This window comes from Podarcis pityusensis (assembly GCF_964106645.2).
Source record: "Podarcis pityusensis genome assembly, chromosome: Z".
NCBI classification, from domain to species: domain Eukaryota; kingdom Metazoa; phylum Chordata; class Lepidosauria; order Squamata; family Lacertidae; genus Podarcis; species Podarcis pityusensis.
The window spans coordinates 50,242,676-50,269,624 of NC_138044.1; the positions used below are offsets into that span (position 1 = coordinate 50,242,676).

General features: G+C 43.1%; 1 long non-coding RNA gene across 1 annotated transcript; it reads right to left on the reverse strand.

Moving 5' to 3' along the window:
* Positions 1-13,686: 13,686 nt before the first annotated feature.
* Positions 13,687-16,587, reverse strand: LOC308468214. Its single transcript, XR_013981526.1, has 2 exons — positions 14,927-16,587; positions 13,687-13,983 (listed from the first exon to the last, which is right to left on the reverse strand). It is a non-coding gene; the product is annotated as an uncharacterized lncRNA (long non-coding RNA).
* Positions 16,588-26,949: the final 10,362 nt, after the last annotated feature.

Genomic DNA, 26,949 nt, shown 5'->3' on the forward strand with positions numbered 1-26,949 from the left:
TCCATGGTTTTAAGTCTGGTAATAAGTTGCAATTCAGCAACTTCTCTTTCCAGTCTATTTCTAAATAAAAAAATCCTTCCAGTAGCACCTTTAAGACCAACTAAGTTAGTTCTTGGTATGAGCTTTCGTGTGCAAGCACACTTCTTCAGATACTTCAGATGCTTGCACACGAAAGCTCATACCAAGAACTAACTTAGTTGGTCTTAAAGGTGCTACTGGAAGGATTTTTTTATTTTGACTATGGCAGACCAACACGGCTACCTATCTGTAACTGGAACCAGTCTATTTCTGAAATTCTTTTGTAACATTACAGCTACTTTGAGATCTTGTATAGAATGTCCTGGGAGATTGAAGTCTTCTCCTACTGGTTTCTCTGTCTTGTGATTCCTGATGTCAGATTTATGTCCATTTATCCTTTGGCATAGGGTTTGGCCTGTTTGTCCAATATAGAGAGCTGAAGGGCACTGCTGGCATTTGATGGCATACACAATGTTAGAAGATGAGCCATTCAATAGGCCAGAGATGGTATGTTTGATGTTGTTGGGTCCAGTGATGGTGTTGTCTGGGTGTATGTGGCAGCAAAGTTGGCATCTGTGTTTATTGCAGGCACTGGTACCAGAATCATAGAATAGAATCATAGAGTTGGAAGAGACCACAAGGGCCATCGAGTCCAACCCCCTGCCAAGCAGGAAACACCATCAGAGCACTCCTGACATATGGTTGTCAAGCCTCTGCTTAAAGACCTCCAAAGAAGGAGACTCCACCACACTCCTTGGCAGCAAATTCCACTGTCAAACAGCTCTTACTGTCAGGAAGTTCTTCCTAATGTTGAGGTGGAATCTTCTTTCTTGTAGTTTGGATCCATTGCTCCATGTCCGCTTCTCTGGAGCAGCAGAAAACAACCTTTCTCCCTCCTCTATGTGACATCCTTTTCTATATTTGAACATGGCTATCATATCACCCCTTAACCTCCTCTTCTCCCGGCTAAACATGCCCAGCTCCCGTAGCCGTTCCTCATAAGGCATCGTTTCCAGGCCTTTGACCATTTTGGTTGCCCTCCTCTGGACACGTTCCAGTTTGTCAGTGTCCTTCTTGAACTGTGGTGCCCAGAACTGGACACAGTACTCCAGGTGAGGTCTGACCAGAGCAGAATACAGTGGCACTATTACTTCCCTTCATCTAGATGCTATACTCCTATTGATGCAGCCCAGAATTGCATTGGCTTTTTTAGCTGCCGCGTCACACTGTTGGCTCATGTCAAGTTTGTGGTCAACCAAGACTCCTAGATCCTTTTCACATGTACTGCTCTCAAGCCTGGTGTCCCCCATCTTGTATTTGTGCCTCTCATTTTTTTTGCCCAAGTGCAATACTTTACATTTCTCCCTGTTAAAATTCATCTTGTTTGTTTTGGCCCAGTTCTCTAATCTGTCAAGGTCGTTTTGAAGTGTGATCCTGTCCTCTGGGGTGTTAGCCACCCCTCCCAATTTGGTGTCATCTGCAAATTTGATCAGGATGCCCTTGAGTCCATCATCCAAGTCGTTGATAAAGATGTTGAATAAGACCGGGCCCAAGACAGAACCCTGTGGCACCCCACTAGTCACTCTTCTCCAGGATGAAGAGGAACCATTGATGAGCACCCTTTGGGTTCGGTCAGTCAGCACCATGATATTCTTGTAAAGAAGCTGGTAAAATGCAGTCTTGACTATGCTACCACTCAGTGGATTTGTAACTGGCTGACTGACCAGTTACAAATGTGGTGGAGTCTCCTTCTTTGGAGGTCTTTAAGCAGAGGCTTGACAACCATATGTCAGGAGTGCTCTGATGGTGTTTCCTGCTTGGCAGGGGGTTGGACTCGATGGCCCTTGGGGTCTCTTCCAACTCTATGATTCTATGATTCTAAATGCAAACTGACAGCTTATGATTCCAAATGATGACCCTTGCATTATCAGGCTATCTGGGAAAGCTTCTGCAAAAGGCCTTCTAGGTACTATTCTTGAAAAATAGTTGCCAAGAAGCCAATTGAAAGTCAAAATGTGTCCATTTGACAGAAGGGAAAGGCAGGTGAGAAAAAGTTGTGACCTTCATGCAGAACAGGTGGGCTGGCAAGACAAAATAAATAGCTGTTTCTGCTGACACAAATGGGGAAGTGATAGCAACATATTAAAAGGCAACAGGTAAAATTGGAAAGGAGACACACTGAAATGTAAATAAAGACACCTTGTAAACCAGATGTCAGGTACACCTTTGAAGGGAGGGGGTTCCAAAACTAGGTCATCCCCATCAAGAAAGCCTGCTCCTTTGGCATATGGAATCTCAGATGATGACAAAAGGTTGCAGCATTTGAGACCTTTCATGGAAAAGGCAATAGGAGACACGAGAGAAGTTTATAAAATTATGTAGTACATGGGAGTTCCATCTAGCTCACTGCTTCCCCACTTGCTCTAAGGCAGGCATCTCTCAACCTGGGATTCCCAGATACAGTGGTACCTTGGGTTAAGAGCTTGATTCATTCTGGAAGTCTGTTCTTAACCTGAAACTGTTCTTAACCTGAAGCACCACTTTAGCTAATGGGGCCTCCTGATGCCGCTGCACGATTCCTGTTCTCATCCTGAAGCAAAGTTCTTAACCCGAGGTACTATTTCTGGGTTAGCGGAGTCTGTAACCTGAAGCGTCTGTAACCCGAGGTACCACTGTATTGTTGGACTACCACTGCTATCATCCCTGACTGCTGCCCCTGCTAGCTATAGATGATGGTGTTCTAAACAGAGGGAAGGGGGGAGGGTTGACCTTTTGGAATTTTGTATGGTAATGTTCAGTTATGCCATCGGAAGAACAGTTGCACTATGCTCCAAGGTCCTATTTTATTGCAGGGAATCAAACCCATAGATTCTAATGTGTTTGTAGCCATGCCTGTACTCCTTAACATTGTTTCTGTTAAAAGAGTCACACAAGCAAGACAAAATAACAACCAGCAGGGCAGTGATAAGGAAAAAACACACATTTTATTCACACCCCTATCAGCAAGCATGTGGGCTTAAGCCTGAGATAAATGGTTATGCAAAACACTAGGATATGCCCAGACTTGTTCCAAACAGGAAAAACAATTAGTGCCTCCAGCAGGCTTTACACACAAGAAAACCACGAGTTGCCTCATGGTATGCTTGTTATGAACACTTACCTGCTATTATCCTAAGGTAAGGCTGATATTAATAACTTTGTTATTACACGGCCCCCGTACATAAGAGCAGGCAGTACCACCAAATGATCACAGAAGTGCCACTGATTCAATAACGTGGATAGACCACTAGTGCAAAACACTGTATTCAAAATGATCTGTCAAGTTTTGGCCATTCAAAAGTTAGCAGCCAGCGCCACTTGGGGTATAAATCACTGGTACTGCAGCCTTACATCGCACTCCTTTCCATTCTACCCGTTCTTGTCAAGGGAGAAAATCTTACCTAGCCGGGAGAAGAGTTGGTGGAAGAAGACTGGAAAAAGACTATTTACAGAAATACTGTAAAATTAATGAATGTTAGAAAAATGTTGGAGTGAAATTATATGGCTTTAGTAGAAATGTTATAAGGAATTAAGTATAGATAGATTAATAGAGTATTAAAGGAAAAAATAAGGTTAGAATGTGTTAAGATAATTATAGGATAGAAAACAGAGGAAGATGGAAAGGAATTGCTGAAACAATTAACAGAAGTGGAATACAAAAAGGGAGGTGTGAGGAGGTCGTGGAAATAAGTTAATGAAAGATAAGATATTGAAATTGTTTGATTTATTTTAAACTGTTTTTGTTTTGTTTTGTTAGTCTAATGTGTTTAATGTGTTTAATGTGCCAATGTTATGTAGTGTTTTTGTATTGTATTGTATTGTATTGTTTTTGTAGTGTTTAAATTGTTGGAAAAGTAATAAATATTAATTTTTTTAAAAAAAGAAAATCTTACCAAGCCAGCAATGCTTCACTGTAGGTACTTTTACTAATTACTTCCTGTGTAGGTCAAGGCATTTTGCAGATGGTTGCAGACTAAGGTAAACTAATATAAATTCACTAAAAATCAACGTTCCAACAGATCTTCTCCATTCCACTTTTGTTCCACTCTGAAAAGGGATTGGGAAATATGACTCTAGATGCCAAGGATCCCAAGGCATGCAGTCACGTACTCAGTGAACTTCGCCCTAGAGAGAGTGTCAAGTCCAGGTGTCCACCCATCACAATCACAAAGGTGATGTGGTGAACCAGGAATGGATTCAGACCAGGACACAAAGAGACTGTGATTTACTTAGCTGGAGGGTAAATAGCTTTGTTTTCTATCATCAATGGGTGTCTGGTGACTGTCAGGAGGGAGGGGCAGGTACCTGAAACTCAGGTTACAACCCCTGGACCTCCCCTTGTGTGACAAATTAGTGATGTAGCAATGATGTATTGATGATGATGTCTGAACTGTATTCTGGGATATGGGGAAAACTTTTAAAAGTCAACGTCTTCTTTTGTTCGGGGTCTTGCCTCTCCCTGTTGGATTAGGTAGGACCCTGCTATAGTACGGTTACCAGATATTTTTCAATGAATCCGGGGACTTTTCAATGTCAATGGATTTTGTTCGGGGACTGATTTGTAAATCCAGGGACTGTCCCCAGGAAACAGAGTTGTCTGGTAACCTTATGCTAAAGCAGTTTGCTTTATACCAAATAAAGGTCAGGCTTCTTAAGCCACTTCGCTTCAGGTTATACTCTGGTTGGTGTCCGTTTTTACTCCTCTCCGACCGCGGGAACCACACAAGGATGCACGGGAGAAACGTACTGAAAGGAAGGCACATCCACACCATGATCAACTCCGCCCGGAAACCAATGTCCCCACTGTGGAAGGACGTGGGGATCCAGAATTGGCCTCCACAGTCACTTACAGACTCAATGTTAAAACAGTGCTTATGGAAGATAATTTTACTCAGCTACGAGGGATCGAAGAAGAAGAAGAAGAAGAAGAGTGAAGAAGAAGAAGAAGAAGAAGAAGAAGAAGAAGAAGAAGAAGAAGAAGAAGAACCGTGAAGAAGAAGAACCGTGTCCCGTAAGGGCCAGAAGCAGTTATTGCCGTGTCTTTTTCAGTGGGAAAGGTTGTCCAACATCTGGGAACCCAAGGTCAAGAAAGGCTGTTCTCAAGTTTTCATTTCAGCACTGCGATGAGTTTTCTAGGAATAGACTGCCATCGTGTGGCAGAAAGGAAAGAGACCTTGAAGGGAAAACGCACTTGTAAGGCATCTTTCATTATTTTAAACAATGGTTTGACTTAAACTTTTACATCTTCCTTCCAATTCCCAGTTCAGAAGTTTGCTATTTAAAATGTAATAGATGCAGCCTTCATATTTATTTCCCTCTGTTTATTTATACATATACACACATATTCAGATACTGTAGGTATTATAAACAAAACACATTCTTCAACTTTAACATTACAAATTACATACAGTGGTACCTCGGGTTACATACGCTTCAGGTTACATACACTTCAGGTTACAGACTCTGCTAACCCAGAAATAGTGCTTCAGGTTAAGAACTTTGCTTCAGGATGAGAACAGAAATCGTGCAGCGGCAGCAGGAGGCCCCATTAGCTAAAGTGGTGCTTCAGGTTAAGAAGTTTCAGGTAAGAACGGACCTCCAGAACGAATTAAGTACTTAACCCGAGGTACCACTGTATTCACATTAGTCAAGTATTTATACACATTTCCCTTTCCACATATTCCCTTGTGACTTCTCTCCCCCCTGTGCATGGCATCTTTAATTCTATTTTATAATATTACTATTGTGTTTATATTTATTATCTAGCACATTCAAAATTCCTTCTTTCATTTCATTAATCTTATCTTTGTGAGATTAATCTATACTTTAATCAATAAATTACTGTTGGAACATCTTTGTGTCATGTAGTCATCAACACATTTCCATTTCTTTCTAAGATTCTGGTTGGATTGTATTGATTATTGCTGTCATTTTTGCCAATTCATAAAATTCAAGTTGCCAATCTATCACTGAGGGTATTTCTTCACACTTCCAATTTCTAGCAACCAATAAATCTAGCGGCAGCTGTAGCATACAAAAAGATTCTAATTTTATCTTTTGGACTGTCATTTGAGACTATCCCTAAGAGAAACACTTCCGGTTTCTTACCAAAATTTACTTTAAACATTTTTTTCATAGAATCATAGAGTTGGAAGAGACCCCAAGGGCCATCGAGTCCAACCCCCTGCCAAGCAGGAAACACCATCAGAGCACTCCTGACATATGGTTGTCAAGCCTCTGCTTAAAGACCTCCAAAGAAGGAGACTCCACCACACTCCTGGGCAGCAAATTCCACTGTCCAACAGCTCTTACTGTCAGGAAGTTCTTCCTAATGTTTAGGTGGAATCTTCTTTCTTTTCAATTCCTCATATATGTTATTCCAGAATATTTTTATTTTGGTACAATCCCACCACAAGTGGTAGAGTGATTCTTCTGATACTTTAAATCTCCAACACAAATTTGATGCAAAAAAATTCCTTCCAGTAGCACCTTAAAGACCAACTAAGTTAGTTCTTGGTATGAGCTTTCGTGTGCAAGCACACTTCTTCAGATACACTGAAACAGAAGTTGCCAGATCCTTCTGTATCTGCCAATCACCCATTCCTACCACCCTTCTGAGTAATACCCCTCCCCACCTTCTCACTATATAGAAGGATCTGGCAACTTCTGTTTCAGTGTATCTGAAGAAGTGTACTTGCACACGAAAGCTCATACCAAGAACTAACTTAGTTGGTCTTTAAGGTGCTACTGGAAGGAATTTTTTTGCTTTGACTATGGCAGACCAACACGGCTACCTATCTGTAACTGGAACAAATTTGATGGTAATTTATAAACTTTTGCTAATTTAACGAGTCATGTACCACCTGTAACACATCTTCATATATTCTTTAATAGTGTAACAGTTGGTAAAATTGGTATGTTTTCCAAAGCTTTTCCCATTTGTCTAGCCAAATCGCGTAACCAAAATCCTGTCCCCATTTAATCATGACTTCTTTAATGACTTCTGCTCATCTTTTAATTCCCATTCAAGTAGTTATACATTTTTGATATTCTTCTTAGAACTATTCAGAAATTCTGATTGAAATTTGGACTCTTGGACTCATGCAGAGATGAATTTATCATTAAGTTTGTAAGATTGTAACCAGCTGGTACAATACTGTTTAAGTTCTTCATAAGGTTTCAGCTTTAGCTGTCCCTTGTTCTTCTTTTAGGTCTTTATAAGTAACTCCAATTTTTCCCCATGTTTTTCTTTTTAACTGAAATCATTTCAAGTGGTGCTGCCCACCAAGGGGTCTTGGGTTCTAATAACCTATACTTCCTCCAAATTTTTATTAATGAGTTCCCAATTATATGATTCATAATCATTTGTCTTGTACCTTTGTCTTGTTATCTAAATGGCAGGCATGGCACCCGTGTCTATTGTTGTCCCTCTAGATCTAATATATCAGTATTGTCCAATGAAATCCATTCTTTAATCCAGCAGAGGCAAGAGGCCTTGTAGTAGGTTTTCAAATCCGGGAGTCTGAATCCCCCCCCCCTTCTATTAGTAAGTTATTTATATTTGGTACGAGGTCTCTCATTTCCATTTTAAAGTGTTTTTTATCCTATTGTTTTAAATGCCCTGGTGCTTCTTTAGGAGGAAAGTGAGAAATTAAAAATAAAATACTTTAAAAATGTTTACTTCTATCAGTTAATGAAAGCATATCCTATTGACAGGTGGGTGCTTACACAAACAGGACACACAATGACCAGTCATTGCAACTGCCATTCTGCTTGGGCATTTTCTTTACTGCTAGGCTGCTGTTTAAAGCAGAGCTTTCCAAACTGTGTCGCAACGCTGTGTGCAGGTGTGTTGCACAATCGCTCCCTTCGCTTCTCCCGAAACCTGCCGGGTTGCTAGTAAAACTGAATTACTGTGTTGCAAAATGATGAATGTCTAAAAAGTGTGTCACCAAATGAAAAAGGTGGCAAAGGTGCAAGCAGAGCTGTGCATCCTGTGAACCTCTTGAGAGACCTGTTGGTATCGGGGAAGCTATACAAATTGAATGATTCAATGGTTGGCAAGCAGCCAAACAATTGCAGCTGTCAGTTAACACAACAGATTTAAAGATGCAGGACATTTCGAATTCAAAGAATTTACTTGCACCTTCTCCAAAACTGGCAAACTTCTGCTAGATCAGTGAAAGGCATTGTGCCACCATTGCAAAGTCCTCTGCGAGGTTTATCACATCTTGGCACCTTCATTTTTAATCTTCCAGTGGCTTGAGATGGCAACCTCCACAAGGAATAGTCCTGCAATGGTAGAATGCACTGTGCCACCTAGGATGAGCACCACCCTTGTCAGGAAACTAGAACCTTTATTAGGACCAATGAGAATATGTGGTAATATAGTATATGCCCCAATAGCCTCCATGTGAAAAGATGTAAAAGAAAAAAGAATGTGTCTACCTTCAGCAAGCCTGATAGAGGGTGGACCCCCAGTTCTCCTCCCAGGTCGGATTCTGGAAGCATGCTTTTCCTCTGAGAACATTGGTTACTTTCTATGCATGTCTAATGCCAAAGGAAATGTCTCTGCATAAGCCTGTGTGATTTATAGGCAAGTGGTTCCCCAGCAGCCCAAGCTGCAATGACAGAGTAAACCCATCTCAAAGATCTCAAAGCAGTACATGTGAAAAGGATCTAGGAGTCTTGGTTGACCACAAACTTGACATGAGCCAACAGTGTGACGCGGCAGCTAAAAAAGCCAATGCAATCCTGGGCTGCATCAATAGGAGTATAGCATCTAGATCAAGGGAAGTAATAGTGCCACTGTATTCTGCTCTGGTCAGACCTCACCTGGAGCACTGTGTCCAGTTCTGGGCACCACAGTTCAAGGAGGACACCGACAAACTGGAACGTGTCCAGAGGAGGGCAACCAAAATGGTCAAAGGCCTGGAAACGATGCCTTATGAGGAACGGCTACGGGAGCTGGGCATGTTTAGCCTGGAGAAGAGGAGGTTAAGGGGTGATATGATAGCCATGTTCAAATATAGAAAAGGATGTCACATAGAGGAGGGAGAAAGGTTGTTTTCTGCTGCTCCAGAGAAGCGGACACGGAGCAATGGATCCAAACTACAAGAAAGAAGATTCCACCTCAACATTAGGAAGAACTTCCTGACAGTAAGAGCTGTTGGACAGTGGAATTTGCTGCCAAGGAGTGTGGTGGAGTCTCCTTCTTTGGAGGTCTTTAAGCAGAGGCTTGACAACCATATGTCAGGAGTGCTCTGATGGTGTTTCCTGTTTGGCAGGGGGTTGGACTCGATGGCCCTTGTGGTCTCTTCCAACTCTATGATTCTATGATCAGTGCTGTAGTTGCTAAAGAAATCCACTAGTCAAACAAGCTTTCAGATTCTGCAGAACTCTTCAGCAGCCTGCCTATGACTGCACTGAAAAAGCAGCATCATGCAGCAGCAAGTGTCAAGCAGCACAGGCGGACTGTTCTTTTCAACACCTTCACTTCTGCTGGACATCAATGCAGTGCTCTTGTTCCAAGAACACTCCCAACTCCTATCAGCCCCTGCAACCAGGGCCAGAGGCCAGGAAGAATGGATACACTGGAGCCTTAAAATCTTAAGGGCACCAGGTTGCATAAAGCCAATGGAAGATTTTCTTTCTTTCTGTGCAGCTCTCCTCTTGAGGGGGTTTTGATTTCTAAAAATATCAGCATTTCAGAACACATGCAGCCACCAACTACATGGAATCAAAGACGTCAGCAGGAGAAAGTTTCTGTTGCCTCCATCCCTCATTCAACATCACCTATTCTGGGAGAATGGAAAGCTTTAGGGATGGCGCCCTTTGGTTTGGTAAGCTACCCCCTGCTTCAAAGTTACTGATTTGCTAGGACTGAAGAGGCACAAGATCCCAGCTCAAATTCAACAGGCAGAAACCATTTTTTTTAATCTCCACTTTATTTTTTGCAACAAATAACCACATGCAGCAGTCTTACAAATTCCTTTCTGATATTTCAGCAGCAGCACAGCCATTGCTGCAATTTGTTATTTTTTTATTGGATTTATATCCCACATTTTCCTCCAAGAACCTCAAGGTAGCATACAAGGTCTTCCCCCTTCCTCACCTAATCCCCACCAACAAACCTTGCAGGTAGGGTAGAATGAGAGGTGGTGACTGGCCCTAGGATACATCCACTGGTGGATTTCATGGTTGAAGGGATCTGAATCCAGGTCTCCCAGATCCTAGCCGGGATCCCCAACCGCTACATCCCACTGGCTGTCGAACACATTCAAGCCTCTCTCTCCAAGGACAGCCCTCAACTCCTCTTCCCCCTTCCACCCTAGAGAAGACTAGAGAACACCAAAGGTCCTGCGGTTTACAGATGGATACCGTGCAATTTTCGTCCTGCTAGTCTAATCAAAATTGCATCGTAATCCACCCGACAACAGCAGAACACGGGCTCCTGGTCCTCTCCTCCCTCTTACCCTTCTGCTCCCGAAGAATTTCTCTCCCTCTCCACAGGCCGGGACAAGTGCAATACTGTCCAGAGAACCCACAAGTAATGCAACAAATCCCAACCCAGGGAGAAGCCAGTTTTCTAAATCTGCCTTTGAAAGCAAAGCGAGAATAAAGGGGACAGGGGGAAAAGCCTGTCCCGTCTCTTCCCTCCCAGCCCTGGGGGGACGGAGCTCCTCTCTGCTCACACCACCACCGTCAGTTTTGCATGGATTTGCACAGCAATGGACACCAAGCTGGGATGCAAACCTGCAAAACGGACTGTAGATCAGCACACGGTCTTCTCAGGCGCTCCTCTGCCCCCCACCGGCCCCAACGTGGCATTTGGTGTCTAACAGTACTGTAAGTGCCCATATTACAGTAGATCTGGATGCACAACTACCTGCACTATGAGCACTTTGCCACTGCTAAGACGAAGCAGAGATTGCTGGGAATCCTTCGGGAAAGCATTTTGGATAGGGAGGCTCAAGGGCAAGAACAAAGCAAAAGAAGTCAACAGCACCCATCTGGATTAGTCCCTACTGAACCAGCATGATGCAACGGGTCCCAGGTTCAAATCTCTGCCATTTGTCATTAATCACTCTTTTGGCGCTACAGAACCACCCTTTGGAACACCCTGCCTCTTGACAACAAGCAGGTGACTCCACTAGTCTTCTCAGCTAAGGCTTTGTTTAGACAAACTTACCCAGACACGCAGACGTGTATTTTAATCTGGTGTTTCACTTATCACATAATTTTTTTAGTACAGTGGTGCTGTTGTTGTTCAGTCATGTCCGCCTCTTCGTGACCCCAGAGCACGCCAGGCACCCCTGTCTTCCACTGCCTCCCGCAGTTTGGTCAAACTCATGCTGGTAGCTTCAAGAACACTGTCCCACCATCTCGTCCTCTGTCGTCCCCTTCTCCTACAGCGATACCTCGGGCTAAATACTTAATTCGTTCTGAAGGTCCGTTCTTAACCTGAAACTGTTCTTAATCTGAAGCACCACTTTAGCTAATGGGGCCTCCTGCTGCCGCTGCACAATTCCTGTTCTCATCCTGAAGCAAAGTTCTTAACCTGAGGTACTATTTCTGGGTTAGCAGAGTCTGTAACCTGAAGCGTATGTAACCCGAGATACCACTGTAGCTGTTTTAACTGTTTTTATTGAAAATTTTATGACATTGGGTTTTTTTGTAATTCACTTCCAAAGTTTTTGGGTTGTTTTTTACAAGGGAGTAAATTTTATGAACAGAAAAAAATCACCAGGCAGGGCTGGGAAGGACCAGGTCTGAAACTGAGGAAAGCCTGTTACACAATGCAGACCATCGTGAGCTGGGTGGGCCTTTTGCCTGACTTGGTGAAAAGGTCTTCCTGTGTTCCCAAGATGCCAAGGCACTTTTAAAAGCTAGCGTGGAACATGGAAGCCTATCTGCCTGAGCACTGTGGCAAACAGGATGCTAGATGAGCACTGAGTCCTAAACCTGAGAACACAAGAGTGACTTCTGGAACAGGCCAATGGCTCATCCAGTCCAGCCCATGGGAAGCCCTCCCATGGTTTCCAGCCAAGAAGCCTCGCTGCCTCCAGCCCTCTCCTCCCTCCATAGATTTATCCAAGCCTCTTTCAAAGCCATCCAAGGGGGTGGCCATCCCTGCCTCCTGCCGGGGGGTGGGTAACTACGTACTGTGTGAATTAAGACTTCTATGTATCCTGAATCTTTCAACACTCAGGTTCATTGCCTACCTGTGAGTTCTACTGTCAAGAGCTCTTGTGCTTGGCAATTCGTATCAGTAAGCCTTCTAAATCAATTTTGGGGGACCTGTGGCCCTCTAAATGTTGATAGGCTCTAAGCTCCCTTATGCCTCACCCAGTGTAGCCAGTAACAGGGATAATGGAAATTGTGGTACAGGAAAATCACAGGTTTCCCTATCCCTGTCCTAAATGGGCAGTGATGTGTTTTAAGTCCTCACCCTATGCATCTTGAAATGAACCAAAGGTTTTTTTTAAGAGTGGAGAAAGCACACTTTAGTTATTTTTGCTTTCCCCCATATGAATTATGGAAAGAGTTTTGCAGACTTGAATTTAAACACCCTAAACCATGGACCTGTTTCAGCTTTATATGGGATATGTTTGTGAATTCTGCCAGGCAATATTACTGTTTCCATTCTCATATGTCCACGTATTTGAAGGCCACAGCTCAGCAGCAGAGCACCTGACTTGCATGCAGAAGGCCCTGGATTTGATCCCCAAGGGCATCTCCAGGTGGGGCTGGGACAGACCCCCTGCCTGAAACCCCAGAGAGCCATTGCTGCCAGTCAGTGTAGAGAATGCTGAGCTAGATGGACCAATGGACTGGGGCAGGATTAAGGTATGTTACAAGGCAAGGTTTTGCAACAATTAAACGGTATATAAATTTCATTAAATAAAATATCAAGTGAAAGGGGCAAAATTGTTTCGATTCAGAGTTGGGTAACCTACACTGCAACACCAAAAATGACTTTTGCTATCCCACTGGATAGTAGACTGGATTATTGCAATGCACTGCATGTGGGTTCTATGTGGGGCTTCAGCTAGTGCAGATGGCATGAACATGCTTCCACCAACACATGGCGCCAAGGTCACTGAGCCAAGCCCACTGTCCTCATGTCAATGAAGAGTCAAGCCTTCGAGGTTGTGGGTTCAAAGTTATGGCATGTCCTCCCACAAGAAGTTAAGCAGGCACCACCCCTGAGTTTCACACACCTGGTCAGAAATGTTTTGTTTCAGGAGACTTTTGATCCCTTTTGATCCCTAAATGGTTCTCAGATGTTTTATGTTTATTTATTTTTAAAGAGATTTTAAATTCATTAAGTTTTAAATTTTGGTTTAAATAACTGGTTTTAAATTTTGTATATTGTGCAATTTATTGTTGTAAACCAATTTAAATTTAAATTGGAATATAAATCTTTAAATAAACGAAACAGCATTTGTTGTATCAGAAAGTGCAGGTGGTATCCAAATACCATTAACTTTTCATACTCCTGAGAAGCTCGGCATACCAGATTTAAAAAAGAAAAATGCACACCCAATAGAATTTAGGCAAGCTGGTGAAGAGTCTGAGTTACTGCAAAACTCCCAAGGGGCTGAAGCAGCTCAGATATAAAAGGTCTGCAATACCAAGTTCCCAGTTTATTGCATAAAACCATGCAAAACATCACACAAAAATACAAACATAAATAAAAGAATGCTTTTTTAAAAAAGATCAGCCCTCCGTAACCATTTCAGAGGCGAGCAATACAAAGGGAGAGCTCATGGTGGTGCAGTGGTTAGAGTTTTGGACTAACCTTCACTCAGCCATCAAGCTCCCTGGGTGACCCAGGGCTGGTCACGGTCACTCAGCCTAACCTCCCTCACAGAGTTCTTGTGAGGACAAAATGAAGAGAGCCACGTGCACCACCTTCGGCTCCTAGGAGGAAAGGTGGGGTAGAAATACAGTCAATCTACAAAAGCCACAGAGAAACCAAACAGGGTCCAGGACGCAGTTTGCAAGTTAAGGTGCATTTCTATGGGATATGTGGATAGGAGCAGTTGTTGTTCTGCAAGAAAACTGAGAACATGGTGCATATCGGGTAGGGGGCAGATGTGGTTTCGAACCCAGCAGGTTGGAATGCCAAAGGTTCCCCACTCCACTCTTTTCAATAACCTTTCATTCAGCATTCAGAATTCACCAGGCACATTTTCCATCTGGCTACTGGCCACTTGCAACCAAGTGAAGATGACTGGGCACCAGAATGGCACCTGACATCTCCACAATGCCCAGGGATCCTTGGATTTTCCCTGTTTTCACACACTAATACCCCATCCTGTAAAATTCTATCCATTCTATTTTATCTGCACAATCAGCATGAATTTCAGGAACCAAACAGTTGAAAAATACGACTTTCAAGCTGACTGGCCCCAAAATGGCAACTAGGCATTCCGTTTTGGAGAGTGTAACCCTGGTTTAAGGAGCCGTTTGGCACCTGGCTTATATACCTGAGCTTCTAACAGTGCTTCCACTGGTGGAGTAATGCTGCACTCCCACATTTTCTGCAAGGTTGACTTAAAGGCTTCTGGTTGTGCACAAGGCATTCTGAAAGAGGCAGCTGTCTTGCTGTCCTTGTGACTTCAGCCAAGACTCACTGCCAGCTGCGTGTGCCAGAAGGCGCATCCAGGGCAGTAGATTCTAAGCTATTCCACTCACTGCACTAGATGCACCTTAGCACAAACAGCCTTAGAGTATCCCCAGGCAGATGGAAAGGGAAAGAGGACCAGCCTGCTCCTCCACCTGAGGAAGGGGGGGCAGCCATCACACAGACTGCCACAGTGATGCTGAAGTGCAAAAACTGCAGTAGGTGATGAAATACTACCTGCACTATAAGCACTTTTGCACCACTGACGGCTCATGCAGAATGCAGAAGACTCAGAAACTTCCTTGCTGCAAAATTCTTCTGCAAACACTGATAAACTGGCATCCGTTGGTTGTCCGAAGGGCCATTGCTGCTCTATTCCAGGGAATAACTGTTGGGGTTTTTTTAATAAAAAAAGGGAGGGTGAGAGAAGAGAGAAAAACAGAACTAAGTTAGCACTAACTTGCACTAGGAAAAAAATGCCCAATAAACTCTCAAAGACCCTCTCCCCCACCCAAATACAAATTTTCAGTAAAAGGGAAATTTGCAAGAAATTGGTTGCAAGCAGTTTATCAAGGGTCTGAGCTCAGTACAGTGGTACCTCAGATTACAGATGCTTCAGGTTACAGGCACTTCAGGTTACAGACTCTGCTAACCCAGAAATAATACCTCGGGTTAAGAACTTTGCTTCAGGATGAGAACAGAAATCGTGCTCCAGCAGCACGGCAGCAGCGGGAGGCCCCATTAGCTAAAGTGGTGCTTCAGGTTAAGAACAGTTTCAGGTTAAGAACGGACCTCCGGAACGAATTAAGTACATAACCAGAGGTACCACTGTATCAACAGGCAGCTCATCACACTTTGACTGACCTTCTCCTCTCATCAGCAACTGATTTTCGAGCGCAACTGGTCCTGCAGCAGCAGACCCCTTGCTGTTTTGTTAACAACTGTTACCAGGAGAAAAATATAGGGTGGTGGTACTCAAGGTTTCCAGTTGAGTTGTTATGAGTTGTTATTTATACATTTCACAGGAGATAAACCAGGTTTACAAATCATTCTGGAGTCCTGAATGTTATTTTAGGCTAGGATTCAAATTCCCACTCCTGCATGAAACTCACTGTGACCAGGTCCTATCTGCAACAATCCCATGAAACTGCCCTGTGCAATTGGGTTCCTAATCAGAGTCTCCTTCTCCTGACCCATTTTTTCATTGTCTATAACAGCTTCTAATGGTTAGCAACAGTTGTAAGCTTGCGCCTTCCTTAGGGGCAAATGGCAGGTACTGATATTATATTATAATCATTGAACTGGCAATCGTGTCATTAAGCTGTGCCAAAATGCAAACACGCTTTGTCTTGGAACATGCCCATTTATAGTTAGATGTTTCTTTGCAAAAAGAACTAGATGAAAGCTTCCACTTTCATTGTAAGTTTAGTACAAGCCAAATGTCTTTTGTTCAAGGCTTCACAGGCACCTTTTCCAGCCTTTATTCCAAGTTATGGCTGTGCTCTCCAAGGCTCAGTTTCACCATCTTCTTCAGAGAAGTGGGAGTCAAGGCAAAGAAGAAATTCAGAATTATTCTGCACTACATTTTAGCTATATAGCATCACTGCACACTTCTAATATTTTCCCTACAACATGGAGATACGGAATTGCTTCTTCTGAAAAGATTATAAAGTTTCTTGCATACAATAATTAAAGATGATGCCAAAGACCAAGCCAGCTCTCAGATCCAAAACACCAACCTCAGGTCAATCCTGTAGGTTCTGCTTAGAGAATATGAAGTCTACAGATCAATGAAGGGGAGTCGCATTTTAGGGAGATTATAAACCCAATCACAAACTCCTCTTCACCCCACAAGTAGCATTCTGCCCTCTTAATGCTGCTAAATTTGTTCTTTTTAATATTGACAAAGTGCATAATTCCAACAATAGCTGCAACACACCCAAGCAAGAGAAAGCTCAATCCTTTGAAAAGGCTGCCTGAATTAATCAAGCAAGATTCATAATTGTACACCCTACTAAGGTTAATTGAGCTGCGTTTCTGGGCTTCCTTCAAAGTTTTGCATAATGAATCAACAGAAAACCTAAACGAAAAATACATAAACTCTGCCTTCTTTCCTCCCTCCCCCCCAAATCAAACTGCAATAAAGAAATAAAAAGCTTTTGCAGCTTTCAAAAATGTTGAAGCTTCACGATCTGAGAAGTTAAGGAAACTGTGAGGGCAAGGGAATTAAAAGGTCAGGCAACCTGCCCCTTTGCAGCCCCCTCCGCATCTGGCCAGGTCCTTAAACGAAGCGGACAGGGGCAGATTCATTATGAGGGGCTCTCACCGCTAGTTCCTGGGAGAGCTTGGAAACAGTATTTCGAGGGGTGGGGGGCATCCGTAGCCCTTTCCTCCAAGCCCACCACGTGCAAACGGGGACGGAGGGCAAGAAGAGCGCGCGCCCGGGCTTGCGCCCCTCGTGCTGCGCTTAAAGAGAAAGGGGCCGCCGAGGCATTGTGGGAAAGGGAGCTCGCTATTCAAAGTGCCAAAAACGCGCCAAGCCCGGCCTCCCCCGCCTCGACAACCCGCAGCTCACTCGCGCGAACCCACGCGGGCTAAGAGGCTGCGAAACCCACCAACCGCCCGCGCGGCTGAGCTCAGGAGAGCCCCCCCTCGCACCCCCCCGCCCCTGCAATCAAACCCCGCCGATCCTCGCTGCAAACTTCCACTGCGCCTTCCTTTCCTCGGCCCCCCCCCAGCCGAAAAATGAAAGGCCACACCATGCACGAGCTCCCTCTGACTCTGAAGAGGTGACGGGCGCATCGCATTGCCCCCAGGAAGGCTCGATCTCGCTCCTGCCGCCCTGCAAACTCCGAAGCGCGCAATGCTAAAATAAATAATTATAAACTTCCTCGGGGACTGTCGCTGTACAGCGTTTGGTTTTCGTTATATATATATATACACACACATGCATATACTTTTGCAAAAGTTTCCCGGCGCCGATCCCTGCCTGCCTGCCTTCCTTGCGCCTCCGCGGCCAGGGGCCCCTTTGTCTCCATGCCTGGGCTGCAGACACGGGCGGCAGCGTAGGTGCGCCAGCCCAGCTCTCCTCCCTCCCCCCGCCTTCCCCAAAAAGTTTGCGCACCCTTTGCGCTGTTACCCCGCAGGCGAGATGCTCGGGGCGGCGGAACGACGAAGACACCGGGTGCGCGGCTGCCTCCCCTGCGTGCGCGGTGCGTGCGCGGTGGCTGCAACCTGGGCTCCTCGAGTCCCGGGCGCACCGCTTCCTTCGCCTCCAGCGCGTGGTGCTGCGAGCCTCCTGCCAGGGAACTACAAGCCCCGGCATACCTCGCGGGAAAGCACATGCGCGGCGGGGCAGACGCTCTTCTTGCTCCCCCTCCCCCCGAGAAAGAGGGGAAACCTCCCTTCCCACTCACCCCCGACCCCCGCCATGTGCACGAGCAACAATGCGTCTTTTAAGAGATGCAAGGAAATAACGTTTTTAAATGATTATTTTTTGTTGGGGCGGGTGGGAACCTGCAGAAGGAAACGATGCGCCCCTCAGACGTGTGCACGCGCAAAAACAATTTAACACCCCTCACTCTCCTCACATCTAGCCGGGCTCATCTTTTTTTTTTTTTTTTTTTTTAGGGAAGGATCCCAGGACAAAGGGAAGGATTTTGCAAAGGATGGAAGGGGAGCTGGGAGGATCTCGCGCCCTCACCCTGCGCAAAGAAAGGCAGCGCCTGCATTGTTGCTGCGCTTGCTGGAGATCCGGAGACGGCAGCCATGAGCGTCATGCGAGTTTTGCAAAAGTGGTATCCGCCGCCGCCGCCCCCCCCCCGGACCTTGGGCGGCTGCACTCGTAAGAACGGACTTTGCAAAGAAAAGCACGATCCCGCGCCCCCTAAAGTCAGCAGATCCACGCGCAAAATGTGTGCACGCGCTCACTCCCACTCCTACAGGTGGCTTTTCACACGAAAGAGGCGGCCTTTGCAAAAGGCTGGATTTTGCAGCCGCTTTTGCACAGATTTGCAGGGAGGAAGCTGCAAAGTACGTGGAAGCGCCAGAGATCAAAGGAAGGAAGGCGCTTTAAAATCAAAGGTGCGCGCGCGCTTTGCACCACCTCCCCGCTTGTTCTGCTGGAAAGACCAAGAGAGGAAGATAAACACGTTACCTTTAAGTCCTGGTGCAAAAGGCGGCTATTAACAAAAAGAAGAGAGATTTACGAAAGTGGCGCGAAGACAATGTCATGTGACCACCACCCGAGGCGTCCCCTTTTGCCAGACAGCCAAATGAAGAAGAGGGGGAGGAGCACATCCGCTCCCCATGCAATCAGCATAATTAATTGTGTCCTGCAGTTGAGCCCACTTGGCCAAGGAAATCCAGCCCCGTCCGCGCATCTTGGAGGAAGAACAACTTTTTTATTTGGCGGCACATCGTTCTGTGCAATGATATAAGCATTCTGCAAAGTTTTCAGCAGCTTCATTCACAACCTTGTGGCCGAAGAGAGATTTGAAACCACGTCTCCCTCGTGTATGATGATGATGATGATGATGATGACATTTTAAAAACTTAGTTTTTGATGCTACTTCCCAAGGTAAAAATGTAAAGCCATCTTCATTTAAAATTCTCTAACTGGATATTTTAATAAGGCTGTAATCATAAAATTACTAAGTTGTGCCAAACATTTTGTCATCTTTATGATTACAGTACAGACTTATTAAAATCTCCAGTTAGAGGATTCTAAATGAAGATGGCTTACATTTACTGCTTAATATGTAAATAAAAATAAATGTATATACAGCATTTAAAACCAAGAATACAAAGAAATACGTCCGAAAGAACCCATCAACGGAACATTCAGTTTAATATCAATAGACAATAAAACGGAAGCGCGTAGTGAACCTTGTACGCCCGGGAATGCCTGTTTAAATAGATGGGTCTGTAGGAGTTGTTTAAAGCTTTTCAGTTTCTGCCTCGTGAACAGAGTGTAGGAAGGAGGGTGTTCCAGACTGGATGAGACCCCAGCAAAAGCTGTGCAGTGCCTCTGAATAAACACACTTGGGATTGAACTGTTAGTGCTTTTCGTTCCTTAGACGTCCCTCTCCTTTTATGCCAATATAATTTTAAAGCAGGGATTGATTATTATTATTATTTTGCAAACACCTCTCCTTGTCAGAAGGGATTGATACATATAGTGGACTGATCCACTCTGCAGCCCCAAGTCAGTCTGCATTTATTTTCTATTTCTATGTATTTATTTGGGAAGCTTTGCATATCAGATAATCAAACAGCTCTCTAAGTGGTGCACATGATAAAACTGTAGATGAGGCACAGCTAAAATCCACAGAATCAATTGGTGAAAAGCAAATATACATTAAATAATGGTCATTTAAATAGAACCAAAATTAGTAAAACTATATTATTATTGTTATTATTTATTATATTTATTTACTGCCCTTCATCACAACATCTCACAATATAGATAGCTAAATTATATGTCCGGACAGGCTTACTGAAATAAGAAGCTTAAGCAACAGAGGGAGGGGTCTTATGCCAAGGGTCAATAGGCAGAGGGAGAATGTACATCCTCATAGCAACTTTGGGCTGCGAGAGAGTAGCTGGCGCAGGGGCTCACCCAGTGAAGCTCATGTATGAGTGGGGATTGAACCCAGAGCTCCCCACCCCATGTCCAACATTTGAGCCACTACCCCACAGGGACACAGGGGCTGTGCACATAATGAGGACGGCATTTCACACATTGGATGAAGTAGTAGGCTCTCTTACAAATTGGTTAGCCATTAAAGTGCTACAAGACTATTTGTTGTTGTTCTTAATAAAGGAGCAATTCAATGTCACCTCCACCTCGATTGCCTGAGTCCTCAGCACCTTTCGCCACATTTCGTGGAGTTTCACAAAGATCTAACATATTCAGAATGTACACCACTGGTGTCCAGATCGATTTTTATGCTAGACACAGATTATTCTCCTTCACATGTTTTATGTTTTGTTTCATTTTTAATATACTGCATAGCACTCAGAAAATATTTGCATTTGCAGTCTGTAAATTATAATAAATAAATTTGGTTTGGGGTTTTTAAATTCTCTTATTCACACTGAAATAAAAAAAAACCACAACATATTAAAAAAAAGGAGGATTAGATTATTTCAGGGAATGGAGATCTCTACAGAACAAAAGGTAGCCTCTCCCTCCACATTCTCTACCCTTCTCCCCACTCCCCAAAGAACAATGTGTTCAAAACAGCTACAGCCCGCACAAAGCACGTGATCCCCTCCTGCTCTTCTTTTTTAACCAACCCTGTGGTCAAGCTGAGGCTAAAAGCTAAGAGCTTGTGACCCCCCAGTCTCTCTCCCCCCTCCTCCCAGGCCACTACTGTCCTGAGCCCCAAAACGAAAGGAAAAACTTAGTGATGGTTGTCTTTTAAAAAAAATGTTAGGTGAACAATGCTTAGCTTTTGCTCTCTCCCTCTTCTGCAGTGCAATCCTATGTACGTTTACTCAAAAATAACTCTCACCAAGTTCAGTGTAAATTCCTCCCAAGCTAGGGCATGGAGGATCACAGCCTTAGACAACCACCCACCAGAGGGAAGAAAGGGGCCTTGTTTAACCAAAATGTGTTAGAGGCTGTGGAGTCTTTGGGGTATTGCTGGTGTTCCCCTCCAGTTTCCAGTGCTAAACTGCGTGAACATTTTCTTTCCAATCTTTGCTTCTAATTACCCACAGTGCTTTCAATAAATGCATTTCAGGGGTTCAAATTATTTTTCTCATCTCACTGTATCAGGAATTACCTGAGAAACAGTAAATACCTAGGAAAGTGGAAGCAAGGAGGCCACAAACTACCTATTCTCTTTAGATCAAAAGTTTTTTTAAAGATCCCATTCACCCTTTTTCCTGAGAGGGACTTCTAAACCTGATTCAGATCACAGGATCTGAAGAAGGAATGCCTGCTCAGTCAACAACATGAGAAGCATATTTATACAGAAATTTGTGTGCATAATTTGCAGCTGATCTTAAATGTGCATTGGCAGGCATTGAGAGAGGATTAGATGCAAGCAGTACATATATACATGGTGTATACAGTATTCTACGATTAACAAACCTCCCATTTGATTCTGAAATAAAATTAAGTGCCTCTTCTAACCTCAACTATTGGCAACTTAGATTCAAACAACAGCAAAGGGTGGGGGAGTCAGTCCCCATGGAAACCAGCAAGCTTTGTTTGTTGCACACAAAAAAATTAGCTTTTGTACAACTGTTATTTACTACAGTTTATTTACAGTTTGCTACTGTTATTTACTACAGTTAGTTTCTCTTTTTACAGTCTAGAGGGCCAGCTTAATTTATATTTTAAGGGAGAGCCTTCTGCAGTTCTATTATAGTTGTTGTTTTGGCCAGTGTGCATATTAAGCAAAGGGCCCTGCCTAACAGGCATCAAATACAGCAGATTCCACAGAGGATGTGGGAAGAGGCTATTTTGTCACTGGATACATTTGCAAAAACGATCTGCGTCCTGAAACAATTTGAGCAGACATGTTCCTTTGTGTTTCTCAGAGTGTGGTGTTAGATTTCTCACAGCTAGATGAAATGTTTACTTGCTGCTTTATACACACAGCCAAATATCTATGTGTCCTTATTAAGTGAAGTAAATCATTTAGGGAGCCCAGAGCCCCAAAATGGAGACGAAATTTAAACACTGAAATTGAAAACTGTATTTTTAAAGTTATTTTCATTCATGCCAATTTGTCAATTTTTGAGAAAATCAGCATTGTGGTGAGCAAATGGAAACAAGCAGTATATTTGCTACAGTGGGTGTTTTAAGAATGCGCAGTAGCAAACAGAAAACTACTTTAGAAGTTAGGTGTAGTTATTTACCTGATTAAATAGTTAGTTCGGTTTTTAAAAAGATAACACCCACTAAAATATTTCTCAGAAAGATGTACATCCCAGGAAAAAAAATATTTGTCCCCTGTACAAACTATTTGAAGATATTTTAGAACAATGCTCTGCACGTTTCAAGAGATAAATTTTCTGGCTGCATTTAAATGTATATTAAAACAGTTTATGCAGTACAACTTAGGAATCAATTAAGCATTTGTTTATGTCAATTTAATAAAGACAGCATGTGTATTTCTGTAACTTTATCTGCTTCCCAGACCCTTTTGGCTTCTAGTTCAGCATATCATCCTCTGGGTTTGCAAATGAAATGGAACCTCAGTTTAAAAAGGTGTTTAATATAAGTTACCCTTTTTGTTTTTACCCAGTTAACAAGTTAGCAGAGAAAACCAAGTAATTTTACTAATCTATGCTAATTTTACTAATCTATGCTATGCGAAGGGTTTTTCAGAATGCATAATTTGCATTCTTTGTAACCTTTCAAAGAACACGTAATGATATTAACACATTAAATTTTAAGAAGTTAAGGGATATATACACAATACACATACAGATTTTAAGCACCTTTTCCCTACTGTACTTATTTTCTAGTTATTCTGAGTGTCCCTTTTCTAGTTTTTAATGTGCTTTTTCCTGCTGGATTCACACTCTTTTAAGTATTGTCTTGAGTCTTCTTTTCCAGTCTCAGAATGAGAAGAATATATTGACAGTTTTTGTGCTGGGGAGAACTAGTCTCGGTGAAATCTTATTCATATTAAGGGAACGAAAGCATATAAAAAGCAGCAAAAATAAAGGCAACCTCGCCTCACTATCACAATATTGCAGGGAGGAAAGTTTTTCATATAAACACCTATAAAGATTCCCTATTCAAAGAGGGGAGCAGAAATAACCCCCAAACTCTAGAACCCCGTGGGAATCTTTGCTGCCATTAAAAATAATTTAGAGGTTCAGAATACTGTATGAAGGCAATGGATGAGATTGTGTAATGTAATTCTTAAAAAAAAAGTGAGATGTCATTTTCTTGAAGCCTTTCACATTTGATGGGGGGGGGGAGAGACCTTCTGGCAGCCACCTTATGTTTTGCTGACTCCAGTAAAATAGCTGGTGAAATCACTTCCCCACCCCCTGCCAATTAAATTAATTTATCACAGATCACATAAACAGCATCTTCAATGTCAATAGCAGAATAGTGTTCTAATGTCTTGATGACCTATGCATTGTGTAAAGTTCAAACATGCAAAATGTTAGCCATTATTTCCATAGGTTTAAATATTTATCACCACACTGCTTTTGTTAAGACTATATTTGCAACATGTAGAGTTTATTCTCCTTGTGTTTGCAACAGAGTCCTATCATTTTAATTTTTTCACTTCTGAGTCATTTTTCTTTTTTGTTTACTTATAATTTTCCCAGTAAAATCAAATTCTTTCCCTGCACAAATTTAGGAACATGATAGATGTCCTTTCCTAGAGCTCTTTCTCGCAAAGCAAAAGGAAGAATTCAGAAATATCTTCTTATGATTGCAAAACATAACCTATTCATATGTTTTGTAAATTAAACCTTCTGCAACTGTTTTGCAAATGAAAAACTGAACCAGAGGTATTTACATACATGTAAAATTGGCCACACCTGCACCAATGTAAAAAAAACAACACCCCACAGACTTGTTTTCATGAACACATTGGGCAAACAGTATTATGCAATCTGATATTATAATAATAATAATAATAATAATAATAATTTTATTATTTATACCCCGCCCATCTGGCTGGGCCTCCCCAGCCACTCTGGGCGGCTTACAAAAAAATATTAAAATATAGTAGTCTGTTAAACATTAAAAGCTTCCCTAAACAGGACTGCCTTCAGATGTCTTCTAAAAGTCTGGTAGTTGTTGTTCTCTTTGACATCTGACCAGAGAGAGTTCCTCTTTTCCTATTCCTCATAAATTCCCATTTTGTCTTTTTTGTTGTCTTTTGGGTGATGCCTTCTTAACATTTTGTGAGTGTAAATTCCCATAGCCGCCCTCCTTCGGCGTTCAGTTCCCTTTCCCCACGGTCACTGCGGGTGGATGCCTTATGTCTCTCATGCACATGCGTACAAATACTCGCACATGAACTCTTAAGTCATCACATTGTCCACAGCCTGCCAGGCCACATACACATTAACAAGGCTTATTTGGAATGCTTCATAACAGAATGTAAGGCTATCACTCTCATGGCTTTATGAGAGTTTGAAGAAAACAGAAACAGCAGCAGGGTAAAGATCTTCAGCAATATTTAAGGTGGCAAGGTAGCTGTGGTATCCAGCACTGTTCCTTGCTATGCAAATAAGAGTGTTGCAAGTGTGTATCTGTGAAATTTGGAGGGGATGGTGCCCCCCCCACCGCCAACTGGCACTCTGTGGGAGCACCCAATATGCTCTTCCCCTAAGACCCCTCCTGTCTCAGCCACCTCACATTTAAAGATACAACTACCTCTCTGAAAATACTTTATATCTGTCCACTCCCACAAAATGTACCCCCCCCAAAAAAAATTCCCCTCTATGAGGACTGAATGGGGGCAGTATAGAGCACATGGTGGCTGCGAAAGAGCAGCATTAATAATCCAGTCCATCCAGACGTTCAACAGATAGCACTCACCAGCAAATAACACCTTTCCCCAGGCTTTTACCTGTTTTTGGATCACAAAAAAATACCAAAGCAGTTTACAACAATATCTGTGTACAATATAAACCATACTGTATAAACATGTAAAATCAGACACTGTCAACTAGCAGTTTATTGCCTGCATAAGCCTTGCAGCATAGACAAGTTTTTGGCAGGTGTTTTAAGGCTGAAAGAGAAGGCATCCAGTGAATCTCTAGCGGCAGAGCCTTTCCCAGGACTGGGCTGATGATGCTAAAGGCTTTATTTCATGTGGTCAAATAAGCCTTGTCAACTCAGGGGGGGGGCAACCAACAACAGTCCTGCAGTTGTTTTCAGTGGTGGGACGTAAGGGTCCAGGTTGCCCCTAAGGTACCCTGGATACAAGTTGTAGAGGGATTTGTAAATTAAGGCAATTATGCAATTTTTAATCTGAACCTATGCTGGACTCAAGAACACTCTTGGGAGCAGATGTCTGTGTCACACAACCAAGTCTTGAGAAGCCTCAGTTAGCTGACATCCACTTCCCTGGCTCTTTGCTTACCTTGTTCTTAGACATTTTGCATCTTTAAGAATCTGTGCATTAGGAGGATATTCCATTTATCTTGACGGTTTTTTTCATGGAAATGCCCAAGGTTTCTCGCCAACAGGGATGTTCTTGTGGAATCCTGGTGCCCCCTGCAGAAGCTCATTTGGCGGGATACTGGCCTCCCTTGGTGTCACACCCCCCCCCCCTTTTGATTTCCCAGTGGTCACAGGATCCAAAGGTCGCTGAAAGTGCATCCTTTTGTTACAAGGAATCAAGAATGTTGTGGCAGGGAGGGGAAGGGGAAACAGAGGTCTCAAAAATATTACAGAATTTGGGTTAGTAACCTGAAACTATGGTTAACTTGTACAAATCCTACTCTGCCTATAAATTACATGAGTACAGCTAATTATTTTAATTTTAACTTTAAAGCAGTTACTGATTTCTGCCCCCTCCTGGCCATTATAAAAGGACTGTAACAAACACAAAAACCCTCAATGCCTGAAAATTTAATTTAATAATCAACTTAATAATCATCATTATTATTCATGTAGTGTCATCCATGAATATGATGCTTTTCAAAGAATGAGAGAGCCTCTTGCCCCAAGGGGCAGAAAGCAAGGAAGTGTTGGGAAGACTTTGCTCTGGGCGCCACTGGGGGTCTTGAAGGGTGGAGCTGGGGGCTGCTGTTTCAGCAGTGATGCAGCTCAGACTGGGGTCTTCTGCAGGAGCTGTGGGGGTTCCCTTGCTGCTGGCTCTCAACCTGAGTGAGCAAGGAGCACCAGGAAGGCTTTGCCCATTCCTCCCTCAGATGCATTACATTAAGCCTGCTCCTCATTCTCATTCCCCTCTCCCTGGACACCTGGGTCCTTCATTCATCCCTCTAGAGACTGAAATGGAGGGTTGGAAGTGGCCTTCTTGAACACCCTGCCCCCCACATTCCCTGAACATTTGTAAATTTCCACCTGTTTAGTAGTGTTGTGTCTTTTTTATCCTACTGGGTGTGGTTTTTTTATTCATTTTAAATACTTTAAAAAGATGGTTGTTGGTTTTCTTAATGTTCTTGTTATTAATACCTGTGTGTATGTATTTGGGGGGGTTGGGGGGTGCCTGCACATGTGTGAGCCACTTCAAATGTTTTTAAGAGCAAGAGGTTCTAAAATAGTAATTCTGTTTTAATGACAGTTGTTGTTATTT